Source organism: Gavialis gangeticus, unplaced genomic scaffold (assembly GCF_001723915.1).
Source record: "Gavialis gangeticus isolate Ggan-Ray unplaced genomic scaffold, GavGan_comp1, whole genome shotgun sequence".
NCBI classification, from domain to species: Eukaryota; Metazoa; Chordata; order Crocodylia; family Gavialidae; genus Gavialis; species Gavialis gangeticus.
In genome coordinates, this window is record NW_017729024.1 from 4,276,466 (window position 1) to 4,288,198 (window position 11,733).

The 11,733-nt window shown below is 42.0% G+C and overlaps 1 long non-coding RNA gene across 1 annotated transcript in view; it reads left to right on the forward strand.

The window, feature by feature from the left end:
- The window catches only part of LOC109297194, an 83,493-nt gene extending 72,831 nt beyond the window's left edge, over window positions 1-10,662 (forward strand). Inside the window, exons 2-4 of the long non-coding RNA XR_002097233.1 lie at window positions 6,626-7,067; window positions 8,371-8,490; window positions 10,527-10,662. This is a non-coding gene — a long non-coding RNA (uncharacterized LOC109297194). The remainder of the gene's footprint in view (window positions 1-6,625; window positions 7,068-8,370; window positions 8,491-10,526) is intronic.
- Window positions 10,663-11,733: the final 1,071 nt, after the last annotated feature.

An 11,733-nucleotide genomic window follows, 5' to 3' on the forward strand; every position in this document is an offset into this window, starting at 1 on the left:
CTTCCGACCCTAGAAACTATGAAACTATGAAACCTTCAATAGGAGGGTTGGAAGGTAACACATTTCCACCCAGACTATTCTATTGCCTGGTGAGTAAGGCATTCTCCTGCAAGGTAGAAGAGCTGGGTTTGAGTTTCTTCAGAGTGAGGAGGATTCAGAAATCAGTTTTGCCACTTCCAGAGAAAGTGTTCTAACTACTCAGTTATTGTGCAAAAGGTGAGTATCACTTAATTCATGAGTGAACACAGGGTGCTGTGCTTTGTACTGAACTCAGTGCTGCTGTTAATGTGTTAGTCACTCTGGATGATCTGTGTCCTGAGTTAACAGAGGTACCTGAGATACAACTCAGAGTAAAGTCTTAAGCTTTTAGAAGGAGTGGAAATCAGACATCCCCCTGTGCCTGGCATTTTCTGTTTTGTTCTTGCTACTTCGTTAGTCAGTATGTAAGTACCCCCTTCAGAGGTAGTTTATTCTCCCTATTCACTGCATAGCCCAGGCAGCCAGCCCTGTTCATTTTTTGGTTTGCCTAAATAGAAGGACTTATCAATTCATGGTGTACATCAAGGAAGCATACCAGGAAATAACAAGAACCTACAGGGATAAACTCAGGAAGGCAAAGATAAATAATGAGCTTCTCCAAGGGAGGGAGGTTAGAGACAATAAAGAGAAGTTCTATTATAAGTATGTTGGCCAGAAAAGAAAAACTATGGAAGCTGTGGGTCCACAGTTAAATAGCCATGGTAAACTCTAAACAGAGTATGCAAAGAGGAGGAACTACTCACCAGGTCCTTTGCATCAATCTTCACAAAAAAAATTAAGCTGTAACCAGATACATAATAAAGATTATTTGGATAAGGAAGGGGACAAGCTGAGGGATGAGAAAACAAAACAGGCAAAAGAGGTTTTGATAGGTCTGAATGAATTCAATTCAGCAGGGCCTGATGAACTTCATCCCAGGTTACTGAAAGAACCTGTAGAGATGATCTTGGAACCCTTGACAATAATATTAATGAAGTTGTGGGAGGTGAGCAAGAATGGGAAAAAGACATCGAGGCCTGATGTTAATGTAACTTTTGAATGGAGCCAAACCTCTGAGTTTGCTAGAAATAGCAATAAATATGATTCTGCAATAAATAATATTTATCTAAAATCTGAGCCCTTCCCAAGCATGATTCAATTTATATTCACAACTCACTGTGTGAAAGGATAAGAAAGTCTTATTTTCCCTTTTTTTTTTTTTACCAAAAGGGAGCTAAAAAACAGAAACTATGTCAGTTTCAAATTAGCTCCACACTCACTTAGACGCTGATGTAAGGGGGGCAGATATTCAAAAGAACACAGTGCAGTTTACCACCTCACTAAATCCATCCATAAATGTCTAATCCAAGATGTTGGGTGCTGAACACTTTTAAAAATCAACCTTAGGGGCCATTTTTTGATAATGACACCCTATCCAACTTGGTCAAGATCACACACAACAAATCAGGAATTGAACCCAGCTCAGTCTAGTGCCTTAACAAGAGAAATTTTCCCCAAGAAGCAAAATAGAGCCTCCTCCAGTAGAACAGAATGGAATCTTTGAAAATACAGAACAATTCCAGGTCAAGTGGTGTTGCTAAAGTCAATCAAACATAAGGATTCCCCCTCAATATATCTGAGAAACATAGATTTATTCTGTGTACAATAGACAGTGTCAAAGGGCAGAAAGCTGAGTGCCAGAAAGTTTAAGTGTGGGTCCTTTTTTAAATGCATTGTCTAATAAAACTATTACTAAGATTATAAGCTGCTTACTATTGTTTTATTTGAGTTAGCATTAGAGAATGGTGAAGGATCAGAAGTGGCAATGCTACATTACCGAACTACACAAAAGGCAGCATAGCAGACAGGTTTTATTAACTGATCAGGGTAGAATTCTACAGACTTTTCTGGTTGTGTGAAATAGGTATTTGATGTCAAAAGTCATTTTAATTTAGGTCTAATAGTTTGGTGTGCTAGGCTATATTGATCTTTTAGCAGGGAACTGAATGCAGACATAAGGTGATATGTCAAAGGCTGTAGGATATCCCCATCCAGGGACTAATTTAGTCTGGTCTTGGATCTGAAAATTAGTGGCCTAAGGAAAAAAGGTCTACTGTGATAGGATTTGCAATGAGATGTAAAGTCACTGAGACAAGAAATGCAGGAATATTGTTCTAGAAGAGGCAGAGGCTTGGTGCGAAGAGTGGCAAGATTGACAGAGCACTTTATTAGTTATAAAGTAGTTTGATAATCGCAGATGAAAATGCAAAATATGGCTGTTATTTCATCCTTTATTATGAATATTTAATAAAGGCAAAGCTACTCACAGGCACTACCCAAATCTTTCTCAGCAGCAGAGCAAAAGAAGCATGGCAAAAGTTTGTTTCTTTGAAATGCTCCTTTCACAGATTACTAAAGGAAAAGGAAAGTTTGGTGCATGTATACGGTTGGACTGACCAGATAAAAACATTAAAAACACAGTAAGAAATCTTCAGGCTCAATCATAGGGTTCCTTCACAGGAAAAACCCCTATCGAGTTCAAAGACAGTTTTTCCTCTTCAACTACTGCACAAGAAACCCAGACCCCATAAAACATATTCATGAATATGGTATTAAAAATGATGATTTATATGTAAATAATTGTCAAGATATCACAGGATACGGATGCAGGCCCCTGCGTCCCAATGACATCCACTTGCCTTGCTTGTAACAGGGCGAGCGTCAGTCAGCAAAATTGGGTCAGAATTCTTCTCCGCTACCTCGCCTGCCACGACTTTGATGGTTTAATTGAACTTGGGAGGATGGTGGTTTCCCTGACCCAAAGCTGACTGCTACTTATCAAGATGGCAGGTGCAGCCAGAGAAAAGAAAAAAAAAAAAGAAAAAGTAAAAAATCCTGACGGCATCTCTCTCACACTCACTCTGCCTGCAGGCCAGGATCTCTGGGGCTTCCCTCCTTCCCCATTTACCTTCAGGGCACTCTCAGTCGTGGCTCCAATGATCACGTGTTTTTGTGAGGGGGTTTCTGCTCCCCACTAATTGCTAACCTGCCAACTTAATTGAACACCTGCTGCAGTCAATTAGCACGGAGCTGGGGGTTCCCCCCACCTTTTTTTTTTCCTTCTTCTCTGAGCTCCTCCAAGCTCTGTAGACGAAATAGGTCTGCTTCCCCATTTCTGGGGATTTCAGCCCTGGCCGGCAGGCGGGTGTTTCCCCTTACTGCCAATGTCTGGGACCAGAAATAGCTCCCAGTGGCATAATTAAACCAATTCGGTTCACCCAGCAGGCTGATAAGGCTATGCCAGAGCAAATCAGAAGATCCTTTTGGAGCGTAGCCATGCTGCAATGGCTGGACAGATCTCTTCGGCTGCAGCTCTCTTTGAAGTAGGTATCCCTGACTTTTCCACAATAATTCATGTGCATGGACTCATGATATCCTACTGTTTGTAGCGTAAGTTTTAGGGATGTCTATGCTGTCTCCCAACATGGGGTCTAGAAGGATATCTGTGAAGCACGCCCTATCTATTCACCCTTGCTTGGTATGCACGAACTCCCAGAATGAGGCATTGTAGGGGGAGCACTGAGTATATAGCCAGCACTCTAACAAAGCTACAGTGCCTCACTTCTGGGATTTGGCACATAAGAGTCGCATCCAGACGGATGAACACATGCCTGTTGCAGCATCTCAAAGCAGTTTGAGATGCTGCAGGAGGCATGCTAGGAATGAAAAAATGTTTCCTGCACTGCATATTTGCAATGCACCCTCTAAGTTTGATACCGGAAAATCCTGGTATAAAAAAACAAAAAAACCCCACATTGGTTAATAGTGGCACAGGGCATACTCCACTCTAGCACCCAGCCAGAGCACCTCTATGACTGCTTGGTGCCTGCTGCTCCAGCCTGCTTATTCCTTGTACTGGAACAAATAGAAGCAGAGCAAGGCTGGCAGCAGTGTCTTGGAGCTACCGTGGACCCAGGCTCTGTCCCTGCTAAGCAGGGATGTGGGGGTGGGGGTACTGTGGGGGTGGGAGGACTGTGTAGGAGGGGTAGTTCCCCCACCTGCCCCCACAGCACACAGCCCCTGCCACTGCAGCAGCAGCAGCCAGCAGCAAGCTGTTGGGGCACTCAAGGCCCACTGCTGTCAAAGACCCCTGACATTGCGTGGTACCACCTGAGACCCAGGGGATTCATGTGGCACACATTGCTGACCCAGCCTGCTGATGTGTTTCTTCAGCCAGCACCAAGCCAGCTCCTGCTGTCAGTCAGGGCTCCTGGCACTGCATGCAGGAGCCGCGTGCCATCTTGCCTCCATGTGCCCTGCACATCATCAGGCCAGGCTGGCTCCATGGAGGCAGGACCTGACCTGGCTCGATGGTGTCCAGCTCCTGCCTGCAGTGCCAGGAACATGGGGTGACAGCAGGGGCTGGCCTGGTCTTGCCTGAAGGCATGCCAGCAGGCCGGGCCAGCTCTGTGTGCCACGCTCCTTCCCCACGAAGCCTCACATCCTCCTACAAATCTCTCACCCTGCATACCCAGCCATCAGGCAGGACAGGACCTTCTGGAAGCAGTCATGGCTGCAGAAGCAACTGCCACACTGCAACTCTGCCCCATGCCCACGCCAGTGCTGGGACATGCAACCCTAGCCTGGGGAACCTCCTGGTCCCAGGAACCACTTGGGGGGTGTAATGGACTGGGGGGTGGGGTGGAGGTAGCAGAAGGGGGGTGTGTGAGAGAGAGAGAGAGATGGTGTTCGGGAATGGAGGAGTACTCCAGTTAGGAGAGGCAGCCAAAGCTGGGCTTAGAGCCTCCCTACTCCCCTACAGCAGCCTGTGCAGGAGGAGGCCAGCCTGGAAGGGAAGGGGCTTGCCCATCTCAGGCCCTGAGCCCCAGTCAAAAGCGTCCCAGGAATGACGTGGGGATTGCTAGGGCCTCGGCACAGGCGCAGGAGCAGAACAGCTGGCACTGCTCAGAGCCACAAAGCCCCGGGTGGGACAGCTGCAGCTGGATTCATGTCCTGGTGCTGAGAGGGAACTGCTGCCAGGAGGGAGCTAGTGTGGGGTAGGCAGGGGCTGCAGGTCAGGAGTGAGGGGCACTGGTGGGGTTGCGGCTTGGAAGTGAGGGGCAAGGACATGGGTAGGGGCAGGGCACTGGCATCCCAGTGCTTCTCAGTGCCCCACATCCTGGTAAGCGAAGGGAGCAGGGACAGCTCTGGTTTTTGTATGATAAAAAAACCCAAAAGCAAATGCCAAAGTTTATAGATATTTAGAATTCATTTTGTTGTGATCATAAAGGTGCTGGTAGGCTTCCAAACTGAACCTGCTTCACAGCAGCCATTTCAAATGCAGCACAGTAATGGTACATACGTGCCCATACTTCCTTCTAGCTTGTATCAGCTCAACTCATAACTTTTGGTTAGTACCTTTGGTGCTTCAGGTTGCAAGCCCAGTGGAGGTGATCTTGTAAAGCCTAGTCTACTTTCTTAAAGAGAAGGATTAAGGTCCACATATGCTTGCATAAAGTTATCAAGTTTGCATGTGTAAATTAGGTTGATGCGTTGGTACAAGGCTAGTAAGAATCTTAAGCAGCTATTATTTGCATGTGTTTTCATCTGTTTTATATGCCCAGTGATTACATGTGCACAAGTTGATGTATTATCAGGCATACAGTTTTTTTGTATAGATTGATTTTGATGGTGTACATCCACTGGGTCATTTATGTCTTGCAATGTAGAGAAAGCCAAACACTGGCCTTAGTAAAAAAATAAAATAATGCTAGCAGTTAGTGTGCTCTCATAACCTTTCTGCCAGAATATATCAAGATGGCCCAAAACAGCTGGGTAGGAATGTACATCTTATTACTGCTCCAATTCAGCATAAGTAATGGGGGCTGGGGATGAGTCATATTATTTAATTAGTAAATGATCTACCCCTGTGCAATATGTTTCCAGTGGTCACAATACATGATTTGTTCTGTATAATGCTTTCTTAAGTGCTATACAGTTTACTGCTCTGTTGCTGTACAGTGCACAAGTCTGGGACAGGGAAAACCTTCACCCTCATCCTTGTTGCCCAACATAACAGCCTCACAGAGAGCAGGATCTGGACCATTTCTAGGAAGGAACCTAATTTTTAGCCCATTTTAAAAGATCCATTGGAATAGAATCACAAGTCTGATCAACACCTTTGACCTGAAAAGGGGCCTGTTTCTGACCCTACTGAAGTCAATGGCAAAGATCCCATTACTTCAATAGGATCAGAATTGGATACCATTTTATTATTTATTTTATTCTAACTAGAAGACACTGAGGAAGCTTTGCTGAGTTCTGATTTCTTAGTGAAACAGAAATCTGTTAGTTTCTCATTCAGGCGTTGGATTAGAGGTAGCATTAGTTCCATGGAGCTGATTACTCAAGAGGTTTTTTCATTTGCTTCAGTATAGTACAGGCTGGCATATGCGGCCTCCTGGAATATCATAAAGCAAAGCAAATAATACATCTGCTATAAGGATTTATTTAAAATGTAAATGGTTCTCAGAAGTATGCTTTTAGAATTAATTTCAGAGAAGAAAACAATAAATATTAACAAATGTGGATATTCTGTTTCTTCCAGCAATTGCTGTGCTTCATTGAAGTGTGGGAGAAAATAGAAAAGCCCTAGCAAAGAAAATGCTATATCCTTTGTTCAAATTAAAACCTTTGCATGTCAAAAGATGTAAAACTGGCCCTATTGCTTTCAGATGTTAACACATGTTTTGATGGTTAATGCTGCATTACAATGGGATTTCTATAGACATATGACAGCCACATCAACACCAAATGAATACATTACAGTTCAGGTTTTTATTACAATGAATACTAAAAAATGCTTGAGATGAAAACAAATGTTCTTTTGCAAAATTCCATAAAACTGGAGTGACCCTTGTGGTGCTGAATGACGAAGGAAACATCACAATTATTGCTATTCTGTCTTCTAACAGTGTTTCAATGCTCAAAAAAGAGAAGAGCTCTGAACAGGCTTTCAGAACAAATATCAATAAACCAAAAAGATCCAGGTTTGCACTTTTCTTGCCTTCCCAGTTGATCTTTGCCTCTTAAATTAACCTCCTGCCTTTTTTGAAGGATGATTTTCTCCTTTTTTAAACTTTTTTTTCCCTAAAAAAGAGGCTCATTTACTATTACAATTCTCTTCAGCCTTTCTGCTTTTTCTTTGATGGTACTAGAAACTGAATTTCTCAATTTCTTTAAATTAGCTTTAGCCCAAAAAGCAACAGTACAAGCTTCCTCCTGTATATCTTGGAGACTGATTTGATCACAATTTCTGAAAAAGTACTCAAGAATTTGATCTTTTTTCCACTTGCAGCAAAATAGTACTCAGCATCAGCTGATACCCACTGACAGCAGTATACATTTGTTTGGGTTCTTCTACCTGGAGACTTAAGCAGAATGGACAAAAATTGTTAATTTAAAATACATTATTTTAAAGCACACCGAACCACTATGTGGATATCCTCATTCAGAAGTAAAGTAGCCATAGCTTGCTTTAATTTGCTTCAACTAATGCACTTTAGATTCACACCTTTAATTAATTCAGCTGAATCTCCCAAGTCAGTAAGTCCATAATATAGGACATACTGGGAAGTTTCAACCATGTTTTCTATAATCACAACAGAAGTGACTTTATCTCATATAGTCTAGCACAGGGGACGGCAATCTCTGGCACTGATGCCAGAGCATGGCATGTGGAGCCATTTTGTTCAGTACCCCACAGCCAGCCCCAGCTTTTGGCAGGTCCCTGCCACTGCCCATGGAGCCCAGGCTGCTCATAGCATGCAGTGGGGAGGCTGCAAGCCCTGATGCAAGCAGCTTGGGCTCTGTGGCCTGCCCAGAGCCTGTGCTGCTGGAAGCAGGCAGCCACAAGGCTGCAAGCAGGTCCACTGTAAGTGCCACCAGCAACAAGCCAAGCCAGGGAGCTGGACCCTGGTGCAGCTGCTTGCAGCCTCATGGCTGTCTGCTACAAGCAGTTCTGGCTCAGGGCAGGCTCCTGTCACCTGCCACGGAGCCTAGGCTCTTCACAGCAGGGCTTGCAGCCCGCCCCCGCAGCCTGCTGAGAGAAGCCCGGGCTCTGTGGCAGCAGTAAGGGCATGCCCAGAGCCCAGGCTGCTTGCAGCAGGCAGCCACAGCACCAGGGTCAAGAAACCCAGCTTGGCTGGAAAGTATTTATAAGAGGTTTTCTTTATACATAGTAAGAAATTGTAAAGGAAGTTGAAAAAAATTCTAAAACCGATCTTCATAACTAAGGTATTTCTAATTCCCAACTTCCTAACTTGATTTTGTTTTTGCTGACTATGTATAAAGGAATTGGAAGGAAAAAAGCCACCACACAGACCCCTCGATCTAAGTATATGTTCAACTTTAAACAGAAGTATGTTCCCAGATCCTACTGATATTTATGTGTTTATTAAGAGCTTCATCCAGGTAATAAAACAGAGAGAAAAAGAATTAGCAAAGATTTTGAAATTATAGTACCAGCAAAATAAAAATGCTATAAAATATTTACATTAGTTTTCTTTTAATCACAATATGCGAAATATAATAATTTTTTTCTTCCTGGAGACTTATTTCTTAGTGATGTGAAATATCTCTTCAAAATACAATGTGATGGATACTCCAAGGTTAAAAAAACCACCTCAGTAAAATGACTTATGCTGTTTCATCCCTGCTTTAAGAAGGACACACACACAAAAAGTATAACAATTTTGAAGCTACTCAAGGACTTAGTCTGGGAAGTTTTTGCTACTAATTTGTCCTAGTAGCTGTTAGATGTGATTACTGTGTTATATCCAAGTTCAAAATAGAAAGATTGTATTATCATTTTTTTTCCATTTTAGAAAATAATATGGTTAATAACCAAATGAGTATAATCATATGGTGGAAACTATATTTAATGTTTTCCTTTGAGGCACTGGCATCTGTGTAACAGATATAGTCTTTCTACAAGACTGCTACAAGTCAATCTTCCTGAGATATATTTGTAATTTATATGAAGTTGCTAGAAATCAGATGGTGATAAAATTATCATACAACTCACACATGCACACATACCATATAACTCTATCTTGACATGTAGATACCCTGAAACTAAAAATAAATTCAGCTCTGCTTTTGCCTGAAGAAAACAGGAACTTATCACAGCTGGCCTGCATTATTTTTCAAGCCATTCTTAGCTACACTGTACACACACCCAGCAGCTCTAGAAAGAAGCCTACAGTTGGCAAATATTAGTCATCCATTTATGACTGAGAATGGGGCACAATAGTGATATGATATTTTATAAAGCTGAACACAAATCTGAGCTTGGAAAATGTTAACAACCTTTATCCTGCAACATAACCTGTGATAGACTGTTCTCAGTGTTTGAAATATAAAGGACTTTGTGGATACAAAGGACTTTGTGTTCCATGAAGACATACCTTTTAAAAATGCTGTTTCAAACTGATAGGTGGGTAAACTGATGCCAGGCCAATTCCAATCTAGAATTTATTGAAGTCTTCAGCTCCCTTAAGAGAATCACCTGCAAGTTTAAGATGCATCTGTGCAATGAGCAAGTTAGCTGAACACAGCTGTATAAGAATATTTGAATGTGTACTTAACATAGCCAGGTTATATCCCTAGCTATCATATCTATGCAAAAATTTTTCACACATTGGGTACTTTCACTCAAAAGTTAGGACATAGGTGTTTGTGTGCCCTTGACTATCTGTGTGTCTTTCTTTGAAAAATGTGAGTTATGTTTCTCTTAGCTATACATTGCAGTGAGGCTTGGTGGCTAAAGCACTGGGATAAGTAGCAATATTGTGTATCTGGTTCTTTCACAGCCTGATATGTTGGGCATGCTTACAGTGCCTACATGCTACACGCAGGATTACTGGTATGAAGCACACTTGACCAATAGACTCCTACATCACTTGTCCCAGTTCCCAAAAATGAGACAATGTAACAGTCTTGGTTCAAGACTGAGTGAGCATCCAGCATTGATCCTGGGCTTTCTGTCTCAGGCATCTTTATGGGCATAAGCTCAGTGGTGCTTAAATGTGGCCAGATTGTTTCATTTCCAGGATTTGCCAGGCCTGGAAAGGAAGCAAGAGAATGAGTTGGGGGGTTCTTCACAGCAGCACTCTGAGGCATAACACAGAAGTGATGTAGATGTGCCCTTTCTGCCTCAGTTTTCCCTTCTGTAAAATGAGGATAAGACTATGTCGCCATCACAAAAAGACAGGTAATTAAATTAATGGTTTCTTTATTGTTTTAAATATACTTAGAGAACCTTAGTGAGGAGGCAGTATAGGCATGTATATTATTACAATCAATCATGATTTAAGGTGTTTGTGCAGCTTGGGTAAAAAGTTATGTCTGCAAAAACAGCTTATCAGTTATTTTATACATAACCTCTGAGCTTCACTCAACGCTTTCTCCTTCTGTTTTTTAATCATCTACTCCCATCTTTTTCTTAGATTGCAGTTACAATGGCCAGACCAGCTCGTTTTGAAGCATCACGTCGAGTGGTTTGGCCCTTTAAAATATTTCTTTAGCACCTGTCTTCTTTCCCTTGACTAGCTGTTTTGTCCAAAGTGTTTTGAGAATGATTGGCTTGGGAAGTACTGCACCAATGAGTGGGCCGTAAATAACAGGTATATTATCAAGTGGCAGGGATATTCTCTTTGGTTGAATCTCACAGCTAAAGAGCACTGGTATATTTTTCGCACTGGTTCTGGTGAATTTAATAGAAGCTTATTTGAATATTGATCACATTCACCTTACTGTAATCCAGCAAAAAATAACCTGAACATTGTTTATAAGATCTTTTTAAAGAACTGTTTGTACCTGTTCCATTGGTAACACATCCTGCTGTACAGGAAGTCACAAGCATTAGCAACAGGGAGAACTTGATTAAAGTGGCAAAAGTTATCAGAGAAACTCAACCTCTGCCTTTAGATAAATAGCCTTGAAAAGTGCTGTGATCCAAGTCCCTTAATTTCTGTTAAACTAGTAGGGACAACAAAATCCACAACTGATGGCCCTCTGCTAAGACAGCCCCACCTGCTGCAGTCAGGCATAAAAGTTCAGAAACTGTCTGTTAGCACATCCTAGTTGGCTTCAGCTGCTGAGATAGAGTTGATAAGATAAGCTCAAAGACCTTGGTGGGCTAATAGACACAGCTTGAACTATATAAAACAGGGGTGTTCAACCCTAGCCCATGAGGCTCACCACAGGTCCAGAAATGGCAGGGGAGTGGTGAGAATTAACTGTGGATCACTGGTTTTTCTCTGTTCTTAATAGAGAAAGAAACTAACATATATATTGTGACTTTCAATATTTTCTTTGTACACTTTTTATTTATTCCTTGTTTACATTTGTGATACCAGTAAAAGGAGTGGATAATTTTACAGTAGTGTAAGAGTGACGTTGTAGTCATGATGGTCTGATTGCTGATTAATTAATTAATTGCTGATTAATTAGTTAATTAATACACAAGCTCATTGGCATTCTAATTCAAATGCATCAGAGCAGACTGGATTAATTGATTCATCAAGTCTGCTCCATGTTCTAATTAGAACACTATAGCATTATCTCATTGTCACATGTATTAAGCCCTCACGCATTTTAAAATGGCTGTAGGACACTTTATCTAAACCTCGTCAAATAAGGTTTAGATAAAGC